Below are 22,596 nucleotides of genomic sequence, written 5' to 3' on the forward strand. Positions count from 1 at the left end.
TCCAGTCTGGGTGACAGAGTGAGACTCCAACTCAAAAAAAAAAGAAAAGAAAAAGAAAAAAGAAAAGAAAAGCGATGTGATCTGACTTACATTTTAAAGAATTAATGTAGTAGGCAGAATATGTTCTCCATAGGTGCCCACACTCCAATCCCTGCAATCTGTGAATATGTCATTTTACAAGGCAAAAAGGAATTAAAGCTGCTAATTTACTGACCCTTTCAAAATAGGAGGATTATTCTGGATCATCCAGGCATGACCACTGTAATCACAGGAAATCAAAAGAAGGAGGCAGAAAAGGAAGTCAAAATGATTTGATGTGAGAAGGATTTCACTTGCAATTGCTTACCTTGAAGATGGAGAAGGGTTATAAGGCAAAGAATGCAGGTGGCCTTTAGAAGGTGGAAAATGTAAAGAAATTGAACATAGTCATCACTTGCCTTCCTCTTGGTTTTATCCCACTGAGACCATCTTATAACTCTAAACCATTAAACTGTAAGATAATTAGCTTGTGTTTTCTCAAACTACTAGTTTGCGGTGATTTGTTACTGCAGGAATAGAAAACTCCTACAATTAATCTGGCTGTTTTGTTGAGACTAGACCAAGGTGGTGGGTTCAAGTAAAAGTACTAGGAAGAATGGAAACAGGAAGACCAGCTGGAGACTATTGCATAGTCTAACTAGGTACAACAAATAGGGGCTTGACTCCTGGTATATTAGTGGAGATGGTGGCAAGTGTATTAAACAAATGTACTAAATGAGAACTAAAAAATAAGAAGAAGGCTGAAGGAAGCTGTAAGGTTAGAGAAGAGTCATTTGTTTGCTTCTTTGTTCAAGTGGAAGATATTTGTATGCCAATAGCAATCATCCAATAAAGAGGAAAAGTTAGAATGTTGAAAGAGTCAAAACTTTACAAGGCCTACAGTTTACTGCTTGCTATGGCTCAGGTTACTCCTCCAAATTTATCCTCTCTTCTTTGCTCACTTCATTCCAGGTACCCTGGTCCTCTTTCAGATCTTCAGACATACCAAGCACACCCATAACTGTAGTCGCTATTCCTGCTGCAAAAAGAAATGCACAGAAATTACTCTCTCACTTCCCTCAGGTCCCAGTTCAGGTCATTCCACCTAAATTAGCAACCTCCTGTTCCCAACCTCACACTGTATTTCCCTGATCTATTCTATTTTCTTCATAGCAGATGCCATCTGATAAAAAGAAAATCATATTTTTAATTTGTTGTCTGACTTTCCCCCACGATTCCTATCTTAACTCCTTAGATGGTTACATTTGATCTGTTTTGTTTCTGATATGCATGGTGTCCATTCTCTCTCTATCACTGATCAAGTACACAATATCTGTTTAATGAATTATTTAATAAGCAAAAGAAAAGCTGATTGACAATATTGATGCATAAGAAAGAAACTCATCTGGCTAGAATCACTAAAAAATGTTTACTAGAATTAGGGGTATAGTCAATATGATCAATTGAGGTACCCAATCCATTCAGTTGATAAAAATATCAAAGATTTCAGGTAATAATATAAAAAATGTAATCTCAGACTTTTGGGATGAGATTAGAAAATGTCATCCAACAAAACCAAAGTTAATAATGAACTAATTAGACATTGGATGGACATACATAGGGTGGGGAAGAGAAAGGACACTAAGCAGAGACTTGAAAGAAGAGGGCATTCTAGGCTGAGATAGAATGAGCTATGGTCATGATGGTTAGAAGAAGCAAAGTCTGTGAGCAGACTTATAACCACAAAATCACTACATCTAGCTGAACTACTGGCAATACAGGCATAAATGTTCAAATCTAAGAGAGAAAGTATTATGAATGAGAACAGCATTCTAACAGTTAAGTATAAAGAATATGAAGGAAATTCTACATGCCAAGCAAGCAATGCTTAAAGAGCCATGAGGAGAATTAAGAGTTTGTAATGTCAAGAAGAAAGGAATTGAGAATCTTAAAAAAGAAAGATAAAGAGTCTCAAATTACCCACTAAGACTTGGACTGGAAAATATAAGGATAGAGTGAGCAAGACGGAAGATTAAGAGGCCCAAGATCTCATTTACTCATATGAACATTAAATTAGCAATGTAAGGTCCAAAAAACCTTTTTGAGAAATCTAGAAATCAGTTAGAAAGTCACAGCACCACAGACAAGCCCAGAACCAAGAATAGCTACATTGAAATAGAAGAACCATTTTATTTCAATCATGCTAGCCTCTGCCTCAAGCTAGCACAGGGAAATGTGGAGCAAACCTCAACTTGAAATTTCTCCTTGATAGGGAAAGAGAAGTGTAGACATTAATTTTCAGTGGGGTGAGGTGGGGACTGAGGTACTGGTTTCTGTCTCACTGGACTCTAAGCACTGACAAGAAACTATTATTGCTTAGGATGCTGGGGGCTTGTTGAAAACAAAAAAAAAAGAGCTCAGCAGCTGTGACAATACCAGAGAAATTATAAATCACAAACAGAAACTGCCACAGCTCACTGAAATCAGAAGAAATTTCCCAGTTAGTGACTTCCCTTTTGGGAAGAAAAGAGAAGATGGAACAAACATCCACTGTAAAAGTTTTTTTGGAGGACTGTTCAAGAAACTAGTTTCTGTCTTGCCTGATTCAGAGTACTTACATGACTGGCAAACCTTGATGCCTGGATTTCAGAGAACAAAAGAGAGCTCAGGAGCTTGTTGCAGGACCAAAACCAGACAATGGAGAGAGGAAGATATTACAAGCCCCTGAAAACTAAGCCAGCATACTTCTCTAACTGGGAAATTATATGCATAAGCCTCCACAAGAGGTTTGAGAGGCCCCCAGAATCTCTAGCCAGGCTCAGTGGTTAAGGACTTCCCTTGTATAAAGCCAATCCATTAAAAAAAGAAAACCACACATACAAGGTGCAAAAATATATGGCTGCATTTTAAAATGCAAATATCACAACAGCAACAACAAAAAAAAAACCAAGGTACACAAACAGGAAAACACTGTCCAGTCAGAGAAACAAAATAAATCTCAAGAAATCTATGAACCACCAAACAAAAAATTCAAAATAATTGCCTGAACACAGATAGACAACTTTTAAAAAATCAGAAATACAATGTGTGAACAAAAAGAACATCAACAAAGAAATAGAAAAGAGTGTGTGTGTGTGTGTGTGTGTGTGTGTGTGTGTGTATAAAATATGAACCAAACAAAAATTCTGGATCTGAAGAATACAATAGCTAATTGGAAAAATTCACTACAGGGTATCACCAGCAGACTTGATCAAGAAGAAAGAATTAACAAACTTGAAGACAGTTTATTTTCAATTCTTGAATCAGAGGAACTTGAAGAAAAAAGAATGAAAAGAAGTGAGTAAGTTCTAAGAAACTTATGGGACACCATTAAGCAAATAGGTATACACATTATGAGAGTGCTAGAAGGAAAATAGAAAAATAATAGAGCAGAAAGCATATTTTAAACACTAATGGCCAAAAACTCCCCAAACCTGAAGAAGGAAATGGACATTCAAATTCAAGAAGCCTAAAATACTCCAACTAAGGTGAACTAAAAGAGATCCATACTAAGCCACATTAAACTCAAACTGACAGAAGTCAAAGAAAATAAGAAAATCTTTAAGGCAGAAATGAGAAAAAGCAACTCATCATGTACAAGGGAACTCCCATAATATTATCAGCAGATTTCTCAGCAGAAATTTTACAGGCCAGAGGAAGGTGAGATGATATACTCAGAGTGTTAAAAGAAAAAAGTACCAGCCAAGAATACAATATTTGGCAAAATTGTCCTCCAGAAATGAAATAGAAATAAAGGCATTCCCAGATAACTAAAAGCTGAGAGTTCATCACCACTAGACTTGCCTTACAGAAATTGCTAAAGGCAATTCTTCAAATTAAAGTGTCTAGTTATTCCTAGACAGAATACAAAAGAAAAAGAAAATATAAAACTCTCTGGTAAAGGTAAATACATAAACAAACAATATTGTAATGTTGCATAAAGCATTTTTAATTAGGGTATAGAATTTAAAAGACAAAAGTATGAAAATAACTAACAATAAAACTATGATAATGAATACAAAAAATTGTAAAATGCAATTGTGACATCAATAACATAAAATAGGAAATGGTGATGTAAAGGAGTAGAGTTTGTGTTTGTGGTTGAAGTTAAGCTGTTATCCGTTTAAAATAGAATGTTATAATTATATTTTTATATAATCTCCGTGGTAACCACACAAAAAAAAACCTAGACAAAATGCACACAAGAAAAGAAAAATAGAACAAAATAACTGCAAGAAATAAAGAAAATAATTAACAAAATAATATTAAATCTTTCTTTATAAACAATTATTTCAAGTGGAAATAGATTAAACTTTCCAATCAAAACACAGAGTGACTATATGGATTTTTTTCCCCTAAATCCAAGATGTAATTATATGCTGTCTACAAGAGGCTCATTTTAGATATAAGTACATAGGCTGAAAGTTAAAGGATGGAAAAATATATTCCATGCAAAAGGTAAACAAAAGAGGGAAAGAGGCTGGGCATAGAGGATCATGCCTGTAATCCCAACACTGTGGGAGGTGGAAGTGAAATAATTGATTGAATCCAGGGGTTCAAGACCAACCTGGGCCACTTGGCAAGACCTTGTCTATACAGTAAATAAAAAAATTAACTGGGCATGGTGATGTGAGCCTGCGGTCCCAGCTACATGAAGGCTGAGGCGAAAGGATCACCTAAACCCAGCAAGTCAAGGCTACAGTGGCCGTGAGCATGCCACTGCACTCCACCGGGGGTGACAGAGACTCTGACTCAAAGAAAAAGTAAAGTTAAATTAAATTAAAAAAACAAATAAAAGAGGACAGGAGTAGCCTTATTTATGTTAGACAAAATAGACTTTAGTCAAAAACTGTCACGAGTGTCTGGGCACACTGACTCACACCTGTAATCCCAGCACTTTGGGAGACCAAAACAAGAGGAATGCCTGAGCTCAGTAGTTCAAGACAACGCTGGGTAACATAGTGATATCTACAATAAGTCAAAAAATTAACCTGGTGTGGTGGCGTATCCCTATAGTGCCAACTACATGGGAGTCTGAGGCAGAAGGATCACCTGAGCCCAGCAGGTCAAGGTTACAGCAGCCATGATCATGCAACTACACTCCAGCCTTCACTCGGACTCAAAAAAAAGAAAAAAGAAAAAAAAGGACATTATATGATAATAAAAGCATTAATTCACCTAAGTATAAACATATATTACAAATATATATTTACCTAAAAAGCACCTAAAGATATGAAGTAGCACTGACAACTGAAAAAATGAGCAATAACATTGTTATTAATGTTGTTAATAATAGTAAGATATGTTAATGCCTCACTTTCAACAATAGATAAATAAACCACATAGAACAATTATATAGACCTAACACACCAACATAAATATACAGAACACTCCACCCAACAGCAAAATACACAGTCTTCTCAAGTACAGAGGGAACATTATCCAGAGGAAATCATATGTTAGGCCACAAAATAAGTCTTAACAAATTTAAAAAGACTGAAGTCATACTGTCTCCTCTGATCAGAAATGAGATAAAACAGATTACAACTAATCCCACAGAAATAAAAAAGAATCATAAGAAACTATTATAAACAATTATAAAGCAACAAATAGGAATACCTAGAAGATAAGAATAAATTTTTAGAAACATAAAACCTACTAACACAAAATCATAAAGAAACAAAATTCTTAATAGGCATACAAGTAATATTGAACCAGTTATAAAAAATTCCAACAGTTAGCCTGGTGTCGTGGTGTGCAACTATAGTCCCAGATACTCGGTAGGCTGAAGCTGACAGATTGCCTAAGCCCAGGAGGTTGAGGCTGTGGTGAGTCGTGATCACGCCACTGAATTCCAGTCTGGGCAACAAAGCGAGACTCCGACTCAAGAAAAAATAAAAGAATCTCAACACAAAGAAAAGCCTAGGATCAGATGATTCACTGAAGAATTCTACCAAACATTAAAGAAAAAAATAACATTAATTTTGCTCAAATTCTTCCAAAAATTGAACAGCAAGGAACACTTGCAAATTCATCCTGTGAACACAGCATTACCCTGACACTACAAGAAAAGCTTGATACTGCAAGAAATCTATAGACTCTAATGAATTTTGATGCAAAATCCTCACCAAAATACTAGTAAGCCAATTCAACAACACATTGTAAGGATTATACATCACAGTCAAATTAGATATATTCCTTAATGCAAGGGTGGTTCATATATAAAAATAATCAATGTAATATACTACATTAAAATAATGAAGGGCAAAACCCACATGATCATCTCAAAAGATGCAGAGAAAAATATATTTGATAAAATTTTATACTCTACAATTATAAAGACATTCAAAAAACTAGAAATAAAAATCACCTCAACATAAAGTCACACATAAAAAGTCCACAGCTAATCATTATACTCATTGGTGAAAAACTGAAAGCTTTTCCACTAAGTGCTGGTACAGAGAAAGAATATCCACTCTCACCACTTATAGTCAGCATAGTACTGGCAGTCCTAGTAGAGCATTCAAGCAAGAAAAAAAAGGCAACAAAATAGAAAAAAAGGAGTAAAATTATCTTTGTTCACAGATGATATGATAGTGTATGTAGAACTCCCTGAATTTTCCACAAAACTGTTACAATGAGTAAATGCATTCAGCAAATTTGCAAGTTATAAAAATCAGCTTTTCCATACATCAGCTATGAAAAATTCCCAAAAAATAAGGCAATTCACTTTAATAGCATCATAAAAAGTAAAATACTTTGAAATAAATGTAAACAACAAGGTGAAAGACTTATATTTTGAAAACTATAAAACATTGCTGAAAGAAATTGAGGAAGATACAACTACATGGAAAGATATCCTTTGTTCACAGACTAGGAACACTTAATATTGTTAAAATGTATATGCAATCCAAAGTGATCTACAGATCTATCAAAATCCCAGTGGCAATTTTAATAGAACTAGAAAAAAATTCTCAAATTCATATAAAATGTCAAAAGACCCCAAATAGCAAAAACAATCTTAAGGAAAACAAAGCTAGAGGTCATGCAATTTCTGTTTTCAAACATATTACAAAATTATAGTAATCAAAACAGTATGGTACTGGCATAGAGACAGACATATTGACCAATGGAACAGAACAAAGAGCCCGAAAATAAACCCTCATATATATAGTTGTTACTGGAAAACACCCAGGACTGTATAAAAGAATGTTCCCCCAAACTGGAAAGGAGTCAAGAGACCAAAGAATGACTTGCACAAGTCCAGTTTGGTGAGTAGATGAGTTTATTAGGATTTACACACAGGGCATTCCTGAGCAGCAGAAGGACAACCTTAAAGATTTATCTCATCACCCATCTCTAAGCTGCTTTTAAGCGAATTTTTTCACTCTTTGCCTACTAGGTGCTATGATACTTTCTTTCTTGGTATGTTCCCAGGTATGTTCTGGGATGTTTGGGTTCTCAGGGATATCTGTTCTTTGGCTGGATACCATGGCCCTGAATCACCACCCAGCCTTCATGAGCTCAAGCAGCGGATATACACCCTCAAGTAACTTAGTGGAGGACCCCATTGCCTTATATTCCACCTGACACCAAGCACTTACATTCTTTCTACCAATCTTGTTGAAAGACCCTCAGCAAGGTATGAGAGGACGAATCACATGGGCCTATAACATACTGCATGGCTTGTGCCTGCAAATCCCATCCACAGTATACACAGCAGCATAAAAAGCAAAAGCAAACTACAGTTATAATTTTTTTTAGCAAAACAGAACTCCAATGAGTGGGTAAAGTGCATATCCAGTTCCAGAATGAATCAAAGAAACCTAATTGAGTTATATCATGGAAATGAGTCGACACATGATTTAAAGCTTCTATGGCATTATTCTCTTGATCAGGGATACAGGTGCAACAGGCAACACCTATAAAGGGCACATGTTGTTTGGTCTCCATTGCCTTGGCAATTGGGCTCCAGGTAGAGGCAATCCCCAGTGAGCCTGTGTTGTATTATTGATGCTGTTGAACCAGCCTCTCTAATACTGTTAGCAGAAAAGCAGAGTATTCCAAGGCATATCATTATTATTTGATAGAAGGAGGTATTTATATACCCAATAATCGGACTGGTTGCTGACTGCTGCTGTAGCCACGACCCAGTCCAGGAAGACATTACCAGCTGCCATGGGTAACAGGAACAACATCCTGTGGGTGTAACCATAGATGTTGAGTAAAGACCCTTATGGGTGTACCATTTCTTGTAATATTATTACTGAGGTGTTTTTTCCCATTTTCCCTACCGGGACGACCACCACAGGTTTCAGGCCTGGCTCACAGTGCTACACACGGCAGCCAGTTGGTAAATTTATGGCCTTGTCTATGCTACCTGCACTATTACCGCTCCAGGAGATGTCAGTGCTGCTGTGTGTTTATATTGCTAGGCCTTCTGATCTCCACCAAGGAACACAACTGGAACCACATTTCCTATAGTCTTCAGTGTGGAGAACTGATGAAAACAGTGCAGAAATTCATCGAATTGTGTGTCAAAATCATCGACGAACTATGAGAAGCATGGCAATCCAAATAAACATTGATAGAGAAACAGTTTTTAAAAATCCAAAATTCCAGAATTGCTTTGGTGGGTGGACTAGTCACTGGCATTGGTGCATAACTTCCCAAGAGGAATACTTTAAATGTGACCAATAGTGATATGCAGCAATGAAGAATGTAGCACTTTTTCTAGGATGAGTTTGTGAACTTATCACACCTCATATGGCCAATAGCAGTTGTTCTAGGACTTTACAGCACTATCTGCCCCCTTCTGTAATTGAGATTAAACTCTAAAGGTGCAATTCTCACTGACTTCTTTTGCTATAAAACCCAACTAATTCCTGTGGCATCTCTGGTAACTTCTGATATAAAAGGATATTGTGACAGTGGGGCACCTAATGCTTGGGCTTGTTTCCATCAGTATTTTTGCTTTGCTCCAGGAATTTAGTAGCTATGCTGAGGCCCTGTATCTTTTGGGGAATGACTTCCTAATCCATGTCTTTAAGCCATCGAAGATGGCTTGTAGGGCAGTCTCCAGATCTGCAAGAGACTTTTGAAGTTAGCATGCTGTCATCAATATAGTGAAACAGGGAACCCAAGCTAGGTAAAAAGAGTCTAGACAGGTCCTGTGCAACCATATTGGGACAGGAGGTAGAGCTGTGCAGGTACCACAGTGGCACCTGAAAAGTTCATTGTTGGTCCTCCCAAGTGAAGGCAAACCAGTGCTGTGAATCTTCTGCTAAAAAGACTACTGTAAAAAGCATCAGCCAAATCAGTCATAGCTTGGATGCTTCTCAGCTTAAAGATAATTCATTATAGCAATTGAGCAGCATTGCGTACAGTTGCTTTGCATAGCAGGCACCATTTTATTTAGGGTAGTCTACTATTATTCTCCAGATGCCTTCTGACTTTTTCACATAGGGCTGTTAAAGGTGCTATGGGTTGGCTCATTTGTATCCCATGTAATTTCTGGATTGTTTGTCATATATCAATACTTTATAGTGAACCACTCTATAGTTTTTAGAAACATGCTTCCCATACCATAGCCCTTTCTTATTTGGAAATGACCCTGACATCTAATGAGTACCTAAAACAATTCTGAGATTTTATATTACATAAAAGTTTACTAGTATGCATTTATCCCATTTACACTTATTTAATTTATTCATTTTTAGCAGTTTATCTAGATTACTGATAAGAATTGAGATATTAGACAAAGCTAGTTATCACTTAAAGTTATTTTCTGAGCATTTTTATAGCCTATGAATATCAGGTGTTCACCCATATAAGGCCCTAAAGTTAAACACATGGGTATTCTTTGCTGATAACTCAGAAAATTGAGTGGTATTCATTAAACCAACAATATTAAATAGTTTTATTTGTCAAAAATTACACAAATAAAAATTATGCTGGTTTTGACTGGGTTTGTATTCTTATAGCTCTCACCTCAAACTCTTATACCTTAAAATATCTAGCAGAGGCAAATGTAAAATTTATCTAAGTAGTAAACCCAGACAAAAATGTATACTGACAATTCTGAAGACGTTTTTCTACTTATTCTACTAATAATTTTAAAGCCAGCTTATTTATTAAAGATTACTAAATTCACTTGAACTTGAAACATCTTCGGAATTACTTAATTTATGATACTCATTTACTCATAAGTCAACTCGGTGCCATGCTAGACATAACACATAGTATAATATACGTATATGATTATATATATCTAAACATGTATTTAAACACAAACTTTAACAGCTTTTACCTTTGTTGATACTTGTTTACATGGCTAAAGTTTATTTGTCCCAGTAGGCGATCTAGTAAAACTATGGGCCAAAGTTTTGGGTAAGTTTCATGTCAGTTTGATTTTAAAAACAAAAACCTATTTTGACCTTTTTTCTTTAGATTCAAATGAGTTTTCTATGTTTACATTTTAACTAAAACTGGCAAAATATGTAAGTAAAACAAAATCTCCAAGTAGCCTTGAATTCGTAGTACCATAAAGAGTGAGTTTTATCTCAACACCAGTAGCTTAATTACAGTAGATTCAGAGCAGGCAGAAAAGAAAAGAGAGAAATTGATAGAGAGCTTTAGAAGACTTTATTTAACTCTATAGTTGCAAGTTAACCATCTGAGTTCTGAATTTTTCTTGTTGTAAATTGCCCATCAGTTTTAAAATGTGCATAATAACAGATCATAATACCTTATCAGCTGGAGTCCTAGAAAATCTGACAAATCTTTGGTCTTTCCCAATTTTAAACATATTAACCACAGGAGTTCCTTCCCTTTCTCCCTTTTATCCAGTTTCTCCACCAAATCCCCAATCAGAGCTAGTATGGACACTCATATGCCCCTTTCTAATTGCAGCTCCTCCTTTATCTCTCCTATCTCCTTTTCGTGCTCTAAATTTCTCAGCAGCCAACCTCACTTCCCAAAGCAAGGGCCAGGCTACCAAAGTGAAAACACATTTGTCATCCTTACTGTACTTTTAGCACTTTAACTTCTTGCAGTACCTGCTCAATCCCCGCCATATTTTTGGAGCATACTCACACAGGGGCCCACAAAGATTGAGCAGTTGGGAAACTCCACCCCACATGGATGTTGTTAGTCACCCCAGAGTTTCCCCCACAGATGCCCTTACCTGACTCATTGTTTGGTCTTTTGGATCCTGTTCGTGAAGCCAATTGTTACCCTCAAAAAGCCCAAGACTATATAGAAAAACATTCCTCCAAACTGGGAAGGAGATAAGAAACCAAAGAATGACTCAGACAACTCTAGCTTAACAAGTAGATGAGTTAATTAATACTTGGAAGGCTGAGGCGGAAGGATCACCGGAGCCAAGCAGATTGACACTGGGGTGGCCATGAGTATGCCACAGCACTCCAGCCTGGGTGATGGAGTGAGACTCCAATTTTTAAAAAAAGACCTACCTAAGGACACTCCTGGGCAGCAGCAGCAGGACAACTCCAAAGACCTACCCGGCTACCCATCTTCAAGCTTGCTTTTAAGCTAATTTTTCTGACTTTTTATCTGAGACTGTTTTTCTTGGAATGTTCCCAGATATGCTCAGGGATGTTTGGATTTTCAGGGACACCTGCTCCACAGCTGGGTACCTTGGCTTCATTCACCAACTGTCCTTCAGGTTTCAAGCAATGGACATGTACTCTTAAGTAACCTACAATGGTTAAATAATCTTCAGGTGAGTTTCAAGGCTACACAATGGGGAAGGATAGTCTCTTCAACAAATGTGGTTGGAGAAATTGGTACCCATGTGCCAAATAATGAAGTTGAATTCTTATCTTACACCATTTGCAAAAAATAACTTAAAATTGATTAAAGACCTAATGCAAGACCTGAAACTATAAAACTTGTAGAAGAAAACATAGTTTAAAAACTTTATGACATTGGATGTAGCAACAATTTCTTGGATATGAAACCAAAAACTCAGGCAGCAAAAGCAAAATAGATAAATGGGAATACATCATGCTTAAAAACTTCTGCATAGAAAAGGAAACAACAGAGTGAAAATGCAACCTATGGAATGGGAGAAAATATCTACAAACCACATACCTTATGAGAACATAATATTCATAATATGTAAAGAGCTATGACTCAATTACAAAAAATAAAAGAAAACAATTAAATAATGAGCTAAGGACTAAAACAGACATTTCTCCAATGAAGACATACAAATGAGCAACAGGCAATAAACAGATGCCCAAGATCACTAATCATTAAGAAAATGCAAGTCAAAATCACAATAAACTCTCACATCACACCTATTAGGATGGTTATTAAAAAACAAAAATAACAAGTAGTGGCAAGAATGTAAAGAAATTGGAACTCTTGTATACTATTGGTGAAAAAGTAAATTTATGTAGCTGCTATGGAAGGCAGTATGGAGGTCCTCCAAAAAAATTAAAAAGAGAAGTATCATATGGTTCAGCAATCCCACTTCTGGGTATTTATCCAAAAAAACATTGAAATAAGGATCTTGTAGAGATTGTTGCACCCCCATGTTTGTTGCAGTATCACTCACAAGAACCAAGAGGTAGGAAAAACTTAAATGTTTATCAACAGATGAATGGATAAAGAAATGCGGTACACTGTTGGTAGGAATGCACACTAGTACAACCTCTTTGGAAGACAGTGTGGCGATTTCTGAAAGAACTAGAAATTGACCTTCCATATGACCCAGCAATTCCCCTATTGGGAATAGACCTGGAGGAACTCAAATCATTCTACAAAAAAGATACCTGCACATGTATGTTTGTTGCAGCTCTATTCACAGTGGCAAAAACCTGGAACCAACCATGTTACCCATCGAAGCTGGACTGGATAAAGAAAATGTGGTACATATACACAATGGAATATTATGCAGCCATAAAGAAGGACAAATATATGGACTTCACAGCAACTTGGATAGGTCTGGAGTTGATCATACTCAGTGATCTATCACAGAAACAAAGAACAGAGTACCATATGTTCTCACTCATAAGCGGCCCTTGAACAATTATAATACTATAAGAAAGCATTTGGCAGTAATGGAAAACTGTCAGGGGAGGGAGGGTGGGACTGGCAGTCGAGGGAAACTGCTACAAGAAGAAGGGACATACCTCATCAACAAGGGTACCTGCATAATCAATGTTTGTATACTTAACCCAGAATTGTACCCCACAGCTTTATAATAAAAAAAAAAGAAATGTGGTACATACAATGGAATATGATTTATCCTTTTAAAAAAAAATTCTGTCATATGCTGCAACATGGATGAATCTTGAGGTCAATATGCTTAGTGAAAGAAGTCAGCACCAGAAAAATACTGCATGATTCCATTAATATGAAGTATCTAAAGTAGTCAGACTCTTAGAAACAGAAAGTATAATGGTGGTTTCCAGGTCCTAGGGGAAAGGAGAAAAGGGGATTTCTTGTCCAATGAATATAGAGATTCAGTTTTGCAAGACAGAAAATTTCTAGAGAACAATATGCATTAGTTAAAATTACTGCATGACATCCTTAAAAATGGTTACAATGTAAATTGTATGTTATATGTTTTATATCACAATTAAAAAGAAATTGTTCTTGGGCTTATCATAAAGACAACTATCTTTAATGCATTATTTTTATCTGGTTTTTTTATTTATGTTTTATTGAGATTTGTCTTATCTGTCTAGCTTTTGATGTTCAATTCTCCTTTTGTTTCCATTCTTTGTTGCACAATATTACAAACATTTATGACTAGAAATTTTACTATAAATATAGCTTTTACCACATATCATTAGAGTTAGAATTTTTTTTGTAATTGTATTTAATAGCTATTTTATGCCTCTTCAACCTAAGATGTTTTTAGGTGTGCACATTTTACAAGTTTAAAAATGGTTTGGCATTTTTCTTTAGATTAAAGAAAATTAATATCTGATTTTTAAAAGTGTAGTCTGTGGCAATGATATACATGTATTCTCTTTGGAATTTGTATTTTTATTCACCTAAACTTCAAATTTTAATATTAAAGACTCATTTACAAAATACAAGGACAAGGTGACTAACAGTTGCAGTGAAAGAAGGAAACAGAAATGATATCAGACAAGTGAGGAGAGAGTGAGAAGGAAACATAAGGAAGTAGACAGATTTCCTTGAGCAACAGTTAATTATCTATTATGTGTGGATAAAATACCCATCATGTAAAAATACTGTGGTCCTTAGATTAGATATAAAAATGAAGAATAGAGTAAATTGAATGGTGGCCCTCTACAAGTCATGTTTAAATGGAACCTGTGAATGTGACCAAAATCAGAAATTGGGCATTTGCAAATGTAATTAAGTTAAGGATCTCAAGAGATCATCCTAAATTAGGTTCTGCCTTAATTCCATTGACAAGTGTCCTTAGAAGAGAAGAGGAGAAACATGGAAATGCAGGCAATTTGACAAGGGAGGCAGAGACTGAGGGATTATATCTCCAAGTCAAGGAATGTCAAGGATTCCTAGCAACCAACAGAAGCTAGGAGAGGCAGAAAATGATTTCATCCTCAGCGTCTCCAGAAGAAACCAACCCTGACTTCACCTTAATTTCAGACTTCCAGCCTCTAGACTGGGGGGAAAATATCTGTTGCTTTAAGCTACCAAGTTTGTGGTGATTTGTTATGGCAGCACTAGAAAACTAAGATAGATGGATGACATTTTTAAAGATATGGACACCTGGCACACAGATCCCTGACATATGGAAATGCTGTTAAATGTCATTTCCCTTCTACAGAAATAGAAATCATTTAAGAAATGGCATTGTTCTGATTATATGCTCATTGAACAACTTATTTTAAACCTAAATTCATTCACTCCTTCTACCATGGGTCAGAGCAAGGCCCTTCTTTTTTGTGTGCATTTATGACCATTTGTTTCTACTCCCATTTTCTTCATCCCCTATAAATATCTATGCTAATATGCTTGAGGCTTATCTTTTTATTTGTATGTATCATTTTAAAATATGGGATTTTCCTCTCTTACATTTCTCTTTCAAAATTTCCTATTTCTGGATCTCTATTCTCCCATATAAATTTTAGAATAAGTTTATAGTGAGCTGCTCATAAAAGTGATACAGATTTTAATTGGGATAGCACTGAATTTATAATTAATAAGAGAATGTACATATACATCTTTATAACATTAAGCCATCCCGTTAAGGTTATAAAAGTGTCTCTTTTTATTCAAAGTTTTATACACTTTAATAGAACTTTTAAATTTTCTTTATAAGTGTCTTATATATTCTTTGATATTTTTATTCCTATAAACTTTATGGATTTTGTTGCTATTGTAAATATTTTATTTCTGATTATATTTTCTACTTGGCTATACTTATAGGGAAATATTATTGATTATTAAACATTGATTTTGCATCTGGCAATTTTGCATATACATTCTAGCTTTGTCTCTTGATTCTGTTGAATTTATTCTTTCTGTGAAGATGTACTGGGTTAAATAGTATCCCCCAAATTTCATATGCCTGAACCTGAGAATTTCACTCTTTTTAGAAAGAGGGTCTTTGCCAATGTAATTAGTAAAAATGAGATCATGAAACATTAAAATGGACTCTAAATCCAATGACTGGTGTCCTTATAAGAAGGCCATGTAAAGACACACAGATGAAGAAATGGGCCATGCTATCATGAAGGCAGCAATTGGAGTGATTTATCTGCAAGCAAAGGAAAGCCAAGAATTCCCAACAACAACTTGCAGCTAGGAAAGAGGCACAAAATAGATTCTCCTTCAGAGTCTCCTGAAGGAACCCACCCTGCTGAAACTTTGATTTTGGGGTTCTGGTCTCATTAAATGTGAAAGAATAAACTTCTATTGTTTTAAACCAGCAAGTTTGTGGTAATTTGTTATGTCATCCTTGGGAAGCTAATATGTAGGTTGAACATTCCTAAACAAAATCTGAAATGCTCCAAAAACCACAAAATTTTTAGGCACTGATAAGACATCACAAGTGTAAACTTTGTTTCTATTAACACAGCACTCAGGAAAGAGAAAACTGGTGCACATCTCAGCTAATACAATTGACCACACCCCGGATATTCAGAAGGCCTTGAATATATTCATGTACGCAGCATAGTACTGCCACAGAAAGCTACCACAATAAGGCTATATATAATCTAAGAAATCTTACAGAGTCTATGTCACTGCCCTTGCCACCACTTTCAAAGCTGGTACTTTCATCTGCCACAGGGAAATCAAAGGATGGATCAGCCTCATCCATCCAACATCATCTCCCTCTAGAGCTATGAGTAAAGTCCAAATCACTGTACACTCTGCAGACCAGTTCCTAACCTGGGGCATCAGACAGCTTTTCCAGATGGCTGTCTAGAGATACCAGTGACCAATTCTCTTCAGAAAATAGAACCAAAAGTACAGAGAAATAATTAAAGTCCAAATGCAGTGTTAAGGAGAGAGTCATGGGACCTATCAGAGAGTTCATCGGGAGAATCTACAGCACAAACAAAAAAAGAAAGTAACAAAAATTTAGCAGAGATCAAACCCTCTCTTTAGCAGAGAGACTCAGTATTCCATGCAAAGGGTAGGTGGGAGGGTTTTCGGCACCTTTAGGCCTTCTAGCAGACAGCTAGTACCCGAACTCAAGAAGAGTTTTTTTGCCTTTTTGATTTAGGGACTCAGAGACTCTTTATGGTCTCTTCCCTTTCCTCCTGCACCATAGCTGTAGTAACGGGTGCTTTCCTAGGTGTACACCCATTTTGAGACATGGCTCTGCTCAGAGACCTTCAGCCCATGTCTCTTCACATCACTGCCTCACTTGCAGACACGTTCCACCACTAATCTGGATTGTGGCAGTCCCACATGGTTGCTAGACTCAGAAGAGAAGCAGTACTCACAGTAGTCTGACCCTCAGGGATTACTACTTCTAACGTACACCCCACTAAGGGAACACTCCATGGCACAAAACAATCCAGAATACAGGCTTCTCAGTTTCCTAGTACTTCCCACTTGAGAGAGGTTTCTTTTCTTTCAGCAGAGACATGAACACAGTGCTGGGCTCAGCAGGGGAAGACTGCAGTTGTGCCCCAGCAATCTAACAACCCTAGCATTCATGAAAGGCATTGGGAATGGAGAGTCTTCCCCTCACCCACCACTGCAGACAAAGCTGGGACTTCTCTTGTGGGAGCTCAGTGTGAGTATACATGTAGACAGACTTTCTGCAGCACTTCAAGGTAAATGTATCCCCATGGGAGGTGTGCCTGCAGGTTCAGGCTTGCATAAAGGATGAGGTCCCACTTCTACTCTACATAGAACATCAGTGCATGTCTGATCTGAATATCTGAAACACCAAGATGGGGCATGATGGGAGGCAGATTGCTTTCCTGCTACACTAGAAGTAGGACTGAAGTGGCCCCTTCCCTTCCCCCCAGCAAAGACCTCAGAGAATTTCACTGGGAGATTCCCTCAGCCTCTTCTGCTGGGATTTTGCCCGTCATTGGGGTATTACATATACCCATCAGCTTCAGTCACAGCCAGTTCTGATCAGTAGGTGCCTCCTACCAGCCTGAAGGCTTAACTGTTCAATCCAGTGAAAAAGTTACTGGAAAAAAAGTGCATACCACTGGGGAATGGGATAAGCTTAATGTGACCTCTGGCAGTCCAGTCCCACAGGAGACAGTGAATCTACTTACACACCTAATACATTGCTACTACAAACAACATCTGAGAAAGCCAACGGACAAAGATTCTCTATACCCAAGGAACTCATATGGAATCTTTGTCACTGAAAACGCCCACAGCCAAAGCTAGATGATCATAAACTACACACATTAAATTCACATCCTCAAGGGGAAAAAAGCAGTCAAATCAAAAAAAATTTTTTAAATAATAAGAAGAAATAGTTTACCAAGATGAGAAGGAGCCAGAAAAATAATTCTAGCAATATGAAATAACAGAGTTTTACAATACCCCCAAAAGATCATTAACTACCCGGCAATAGATCCAAACCAAAATGAAATCCTTGATACACTAGATAAAGAATTCAAAAGACTGATTGTAAAGTCATTTAATGAGATCCAAGATAAAGTAGAAAATCAAAATAAAAAGTATTTTTAAAAAGTTCAAGACATGAATTAAAAATTTTCTAAAAAGATAGTAAAAAAAATAAAAACAGAACTTCTGGAAATGAAAGACTCATTTAGGGAATTACACAATGTAGTGGAAATTTTTAAAAATAAACTAGGTCAAGTAGAAAAAGGAATTTCAGAACTTGAAGACAAGGCTTTAGTACTAAGCCAATCAGATGCAAATAAAGAAAAAAAATGAAAGAACAAACTTGGAGAAGTATGGAACTATGTAAAACATTTAAACCTAAGAATCACAGGTATTTCTGAAGGAGAAGAAAAAAGCAAGGAAGGAAGGAAGGAAAGAGAGAGAGAGGAAGAAATAGAGAGAGAGAGAGAGAACGAAGAGAGAGAAGAGAGAGAGAAAGAGGAAATTTGAGGGAATAATTGAGGAAAACTTCCTGAATCTTGCTAGAGTTTTAGACATCCAGATACAAGAAGCTCAAAAACTTCTGGGAAATTCACTGCAAAAAGAACATTATAAGGTATATAGTCATCAGAATTTGTAAAGTCTATGTGAAGAAAAAAATTCTAATAACAGTGAAACTAAAGCATCAAATAACTAATAAAGGAAAACCTATCAGACCAACAGAAATCTTACAAGCCAAAAGAAATTGGGGTCCTATTTTTAGTCTCCTTAAGCAGAATAACTATTAGCCAAGAATTTTGTATCCTAAAAAACTAAGTTTTATAAGTTTATAAAACTTCATACATTTTCATAAATGAAAAAGAAATAGTCTTTGCCAGATAAGCAACTGTTGAGGAAATTTGTCATCACTAGACTAGCTCTATAAAAAATTATCAAAAGAGTTCTAAACATTGAAAGAAAAGGTCAAAACACAGCAGTAGAAAAAAGCCTTTGAAGTATAAAACTCAAGAGGTTTATAAAACAATAACAGTGCAAAAAACAAAGCAGCTTGATAACAATCAACATGATGACTGAAACGGTAACACACATATCAATATTAATTTTGAATATAAATGATCTAAATGCCCCATTTAAAAGACAGAGATTGGCGGAATGGATAAAAAGACACAATTCAAATATTTACTGCCTTTAAGAGACCCACTTAACGCACAAAGATTCTTACAGACTTGTTGTAAAGGGTAGAAAAAACATCCCACACATGGAAAACAAAAATTAGCAGAAATAGTTATATGATTATTTTATTAAATGCAGAAGAAGCATTTGATAAAATTTAGCATCTCTTCATCATAAAACTTCAATATAATAGACATAAAAGGAACATATCTCTGAACAGATACTTCACAAAAGAAGACATCCGAGCAGCCAACAAACACATGAAGAAATGCTCAACCTCACTAATCATCAGGGAGATGCAAATCAAAACCACACTGAGATACCACCTAACTCCAGTCAGAATGGCAATTATCAACAACTCAAAAAATAACAGCTGCTGGAGAGAGTGTGGCGAAAAGGGAACACTTCTACACTGTTGGTGGGAGTGTAAACTAGTGCAACCTCTGTGGAAAGCAGTGTGGCAATTCCTAAAGCTCTAAATATCAACCTCCCATATGACCCCGCAATCCCCCTACTGGGAATATACCCTGAAGACCTCAAATCAGTCTATAAAAAAGATACCTGCACACGTATGTTTATCGCAGCATTGTTCACAACAGCAAGAACCTGGAAACAACCATGCTGCCCATCAAAAGAGGACTGGATTAAAAAAATTTGGTACATATACATGATGGAATAGCATGCAGCCATAAAAAAGAACAAAATCATGAATTTCGCAGCAACCTGGATGGAACTAGAGTCTATAATACTAAGTGACCACTCACAGAAACAAAGATCCAAGTATCACATGTTCTCATTCATATAATGGACCTTGAACATCCAATGTAATACTATAAGAAAATGACTGACGGTACTGGGAAACTATGGGGGGGAGGGGATGGGATTAACAGTCGTAAATATCTGTCTGGGGATGGGGAAACACCTCTTATCAACAGGGTGCCTGAATGAAACGTAATTGTGCACCTAACCCTTAACTGTACCCCACAAAATCATAATAAAAAATATTGATTAAAAAAAAGGGAACATATCTCAAAATAATAAAAGCCATATATGACAAACCCATAGCCAACATTATGCCAAATGGGGAAAAGTTGAACACATTCCCCCTCAGAACTGGAATAAGACAAGGATGCCCACTTTCACTATTTCTACTCAACCATAGTACTGGAAGTCCTAGCCAGAGCAATCTGGCAAGAGAAAGAAATAAAGCATATCCAGATTGGAAGAGATGAAGCCAAACTATCTCTATTTGTCAATGATATGATGCAATGCCTAGAAACCCGGAAGACACCTCCAAAAGACTCCTAGATTTCATATATGAATTCAGTAAAATCTCAGTTGATAAAGCCAACATACACAAATCAGTAACATTGTTATACACCAATAATAACTATGCTGAGAATCAAATAAATAGTTCAATACTATTTACAATAGCTGCCAAAAATAAAATGAAATACCTAGGAATTTATTTAACTAAGGAAGTCAAAGATCTCTAAAAGGAGAACTAACTACAAAACTTTGATAAAATAAATTATAGATGACACAAGCAAATGGAAAAATATCCCATGCTCATGGATGGGAAGAATCAATATCATTAAAATGATTATATGGCTCAAAGCAGTCTACAGATTCAGTGTGACCCCTAACAAATTATAACATCATTTTTTTGTTACAGAATAAGAAAAAAATTATTCTAAAATGTATATAGAACCAAAAAAGAGCTTGAATAGCCAAAGCAATCCTAAGCAAAAAGAAAGCTGGAGGTGTTAATATCACCTGCCTTCAAATTATACTACAAGGTTTTAGTAACCAAAATATCAAGGTACGAAAACAAAAGTAGACATACAGGCCAATGGAACAGAACAGATAACCCATAAATAAAACCAAATATCTACAACCAACTAATCTTTAACAAAGTAGAAAAAAATACACTGGCAAAGGACACCCTATTCAATAAATAGTGCTGGGAAGTTGAATAGCCACATGCAGAAGAATTAGTCTTAATTCCTATCTCTCACCATATCTCTCACTAACTCAAGCTGTAATAAAGACTTAAATGTCAAGTCTGACGTTTTAAAAATTTTAGAAGACACAATGGAATATTATGCAGCCATAAAGAAGGACAAACATATGGACTTCACAGCAACTTGGATGGATTTAGAGTCGTTCATACTCAATGATGTTTTATATGTTTTCACTTATAAGCGGACCTTGAACAATTATTATAATACTATCAGAAAGGAATTGGCAGTAGTGGGAAACTGTTAGGGGAGGGGAAGTGGGATTGGCAGTTGAGGGAAACTGCTAGGGGAGGAAGGGGCATACCTCATCAACAAGGGTACCTGCATAAAATAACGTTTGTATACCTAACCCTGAATTGTTAGGTATTTATATCCCCATCTTTATAATTTAAAAAAAGGAAAAAAATTTTAGAAGAAAAACTCTCCTGGATATTGGCCTAGACAAAGAATTTATGTCATCTTTTTCTTTAGGTAGAAGCCTGCTAGTGGGATTGTTAAGACCCCAAAAATGCAACAAAAACAAAAATAAGTAAGTTGGACTTTATTAAACTTAAAATCTTCTGCATAACAAAAGAAATAATCAACAGAGTAAATCAACAACATACAAAATGGAAGAAAATATTTACAAACTATACATCCAACAAAGAACTAATATCCAGAATATACAAGGAACTCAAACAAATCAGCATGGAAAAAATAAATTCCAGCTACAAGGAACTCAAATGTGTCGAAAAGAAAAAAAACAAACAGTCCAATTACAAAGTGGGCAAAAGATATGAATAGATTCTTCTCAAAAGAAGACATGCAGCATAATCAATGTTTGTAAACCTAACCCTGAATTGTGCCCCACATCTTTATAATAAAAAATAATAATAAAGAAGACATACAAGCAACCAACAGATACATGAAAAAATGCTCAGTCTCACTCATCATTAAAGAAATGCAAACTAAAACCACACTGAGATACCATCTAACTCCAGTCAGGATGGTCATCATCAGTAACTCAAAAAAACAACAGATGCTGGAGAGGCTGTGGAGAAAAGGAAACACTTCTACGCTGTTGATGAGAGTGTAAACTAGTACAACCTCTGTGGAAAACAGTGTGGCAATTCCTAAAAGATCTAAAAATCGACCTTCCATATGATCCTGCCATCTCCCTACTGGGAATATATCCAGAAGAACTCAAATCACTCTATGAAAATAATCCTAGACCCACATGTTTATTGCAGCATTATTTACAATAGCAAAAACATGGAACCAACCATGCTGCCCATCAAAAGAGAACAGGATTTTTTTTTAATTAGGCAGCCATAAAGATGGACTA

Source organism: Carlito syrichta, unplaced genomic scaffold (assembly GCF_000164805.1).
Source record: "Carlito syrichta isolate Samal-C Ts95f unplaced genomic scaffold, Tarsius_syrichta-2.0.1 Scaffold301606, whole genome shotgun sequence".
NCBI classification, from domain to species: Eukaryota; Metazoa; Chordata; class Mammalia; order Primates; family Tarsiidae; genus Carlito; species Carlito syrichta.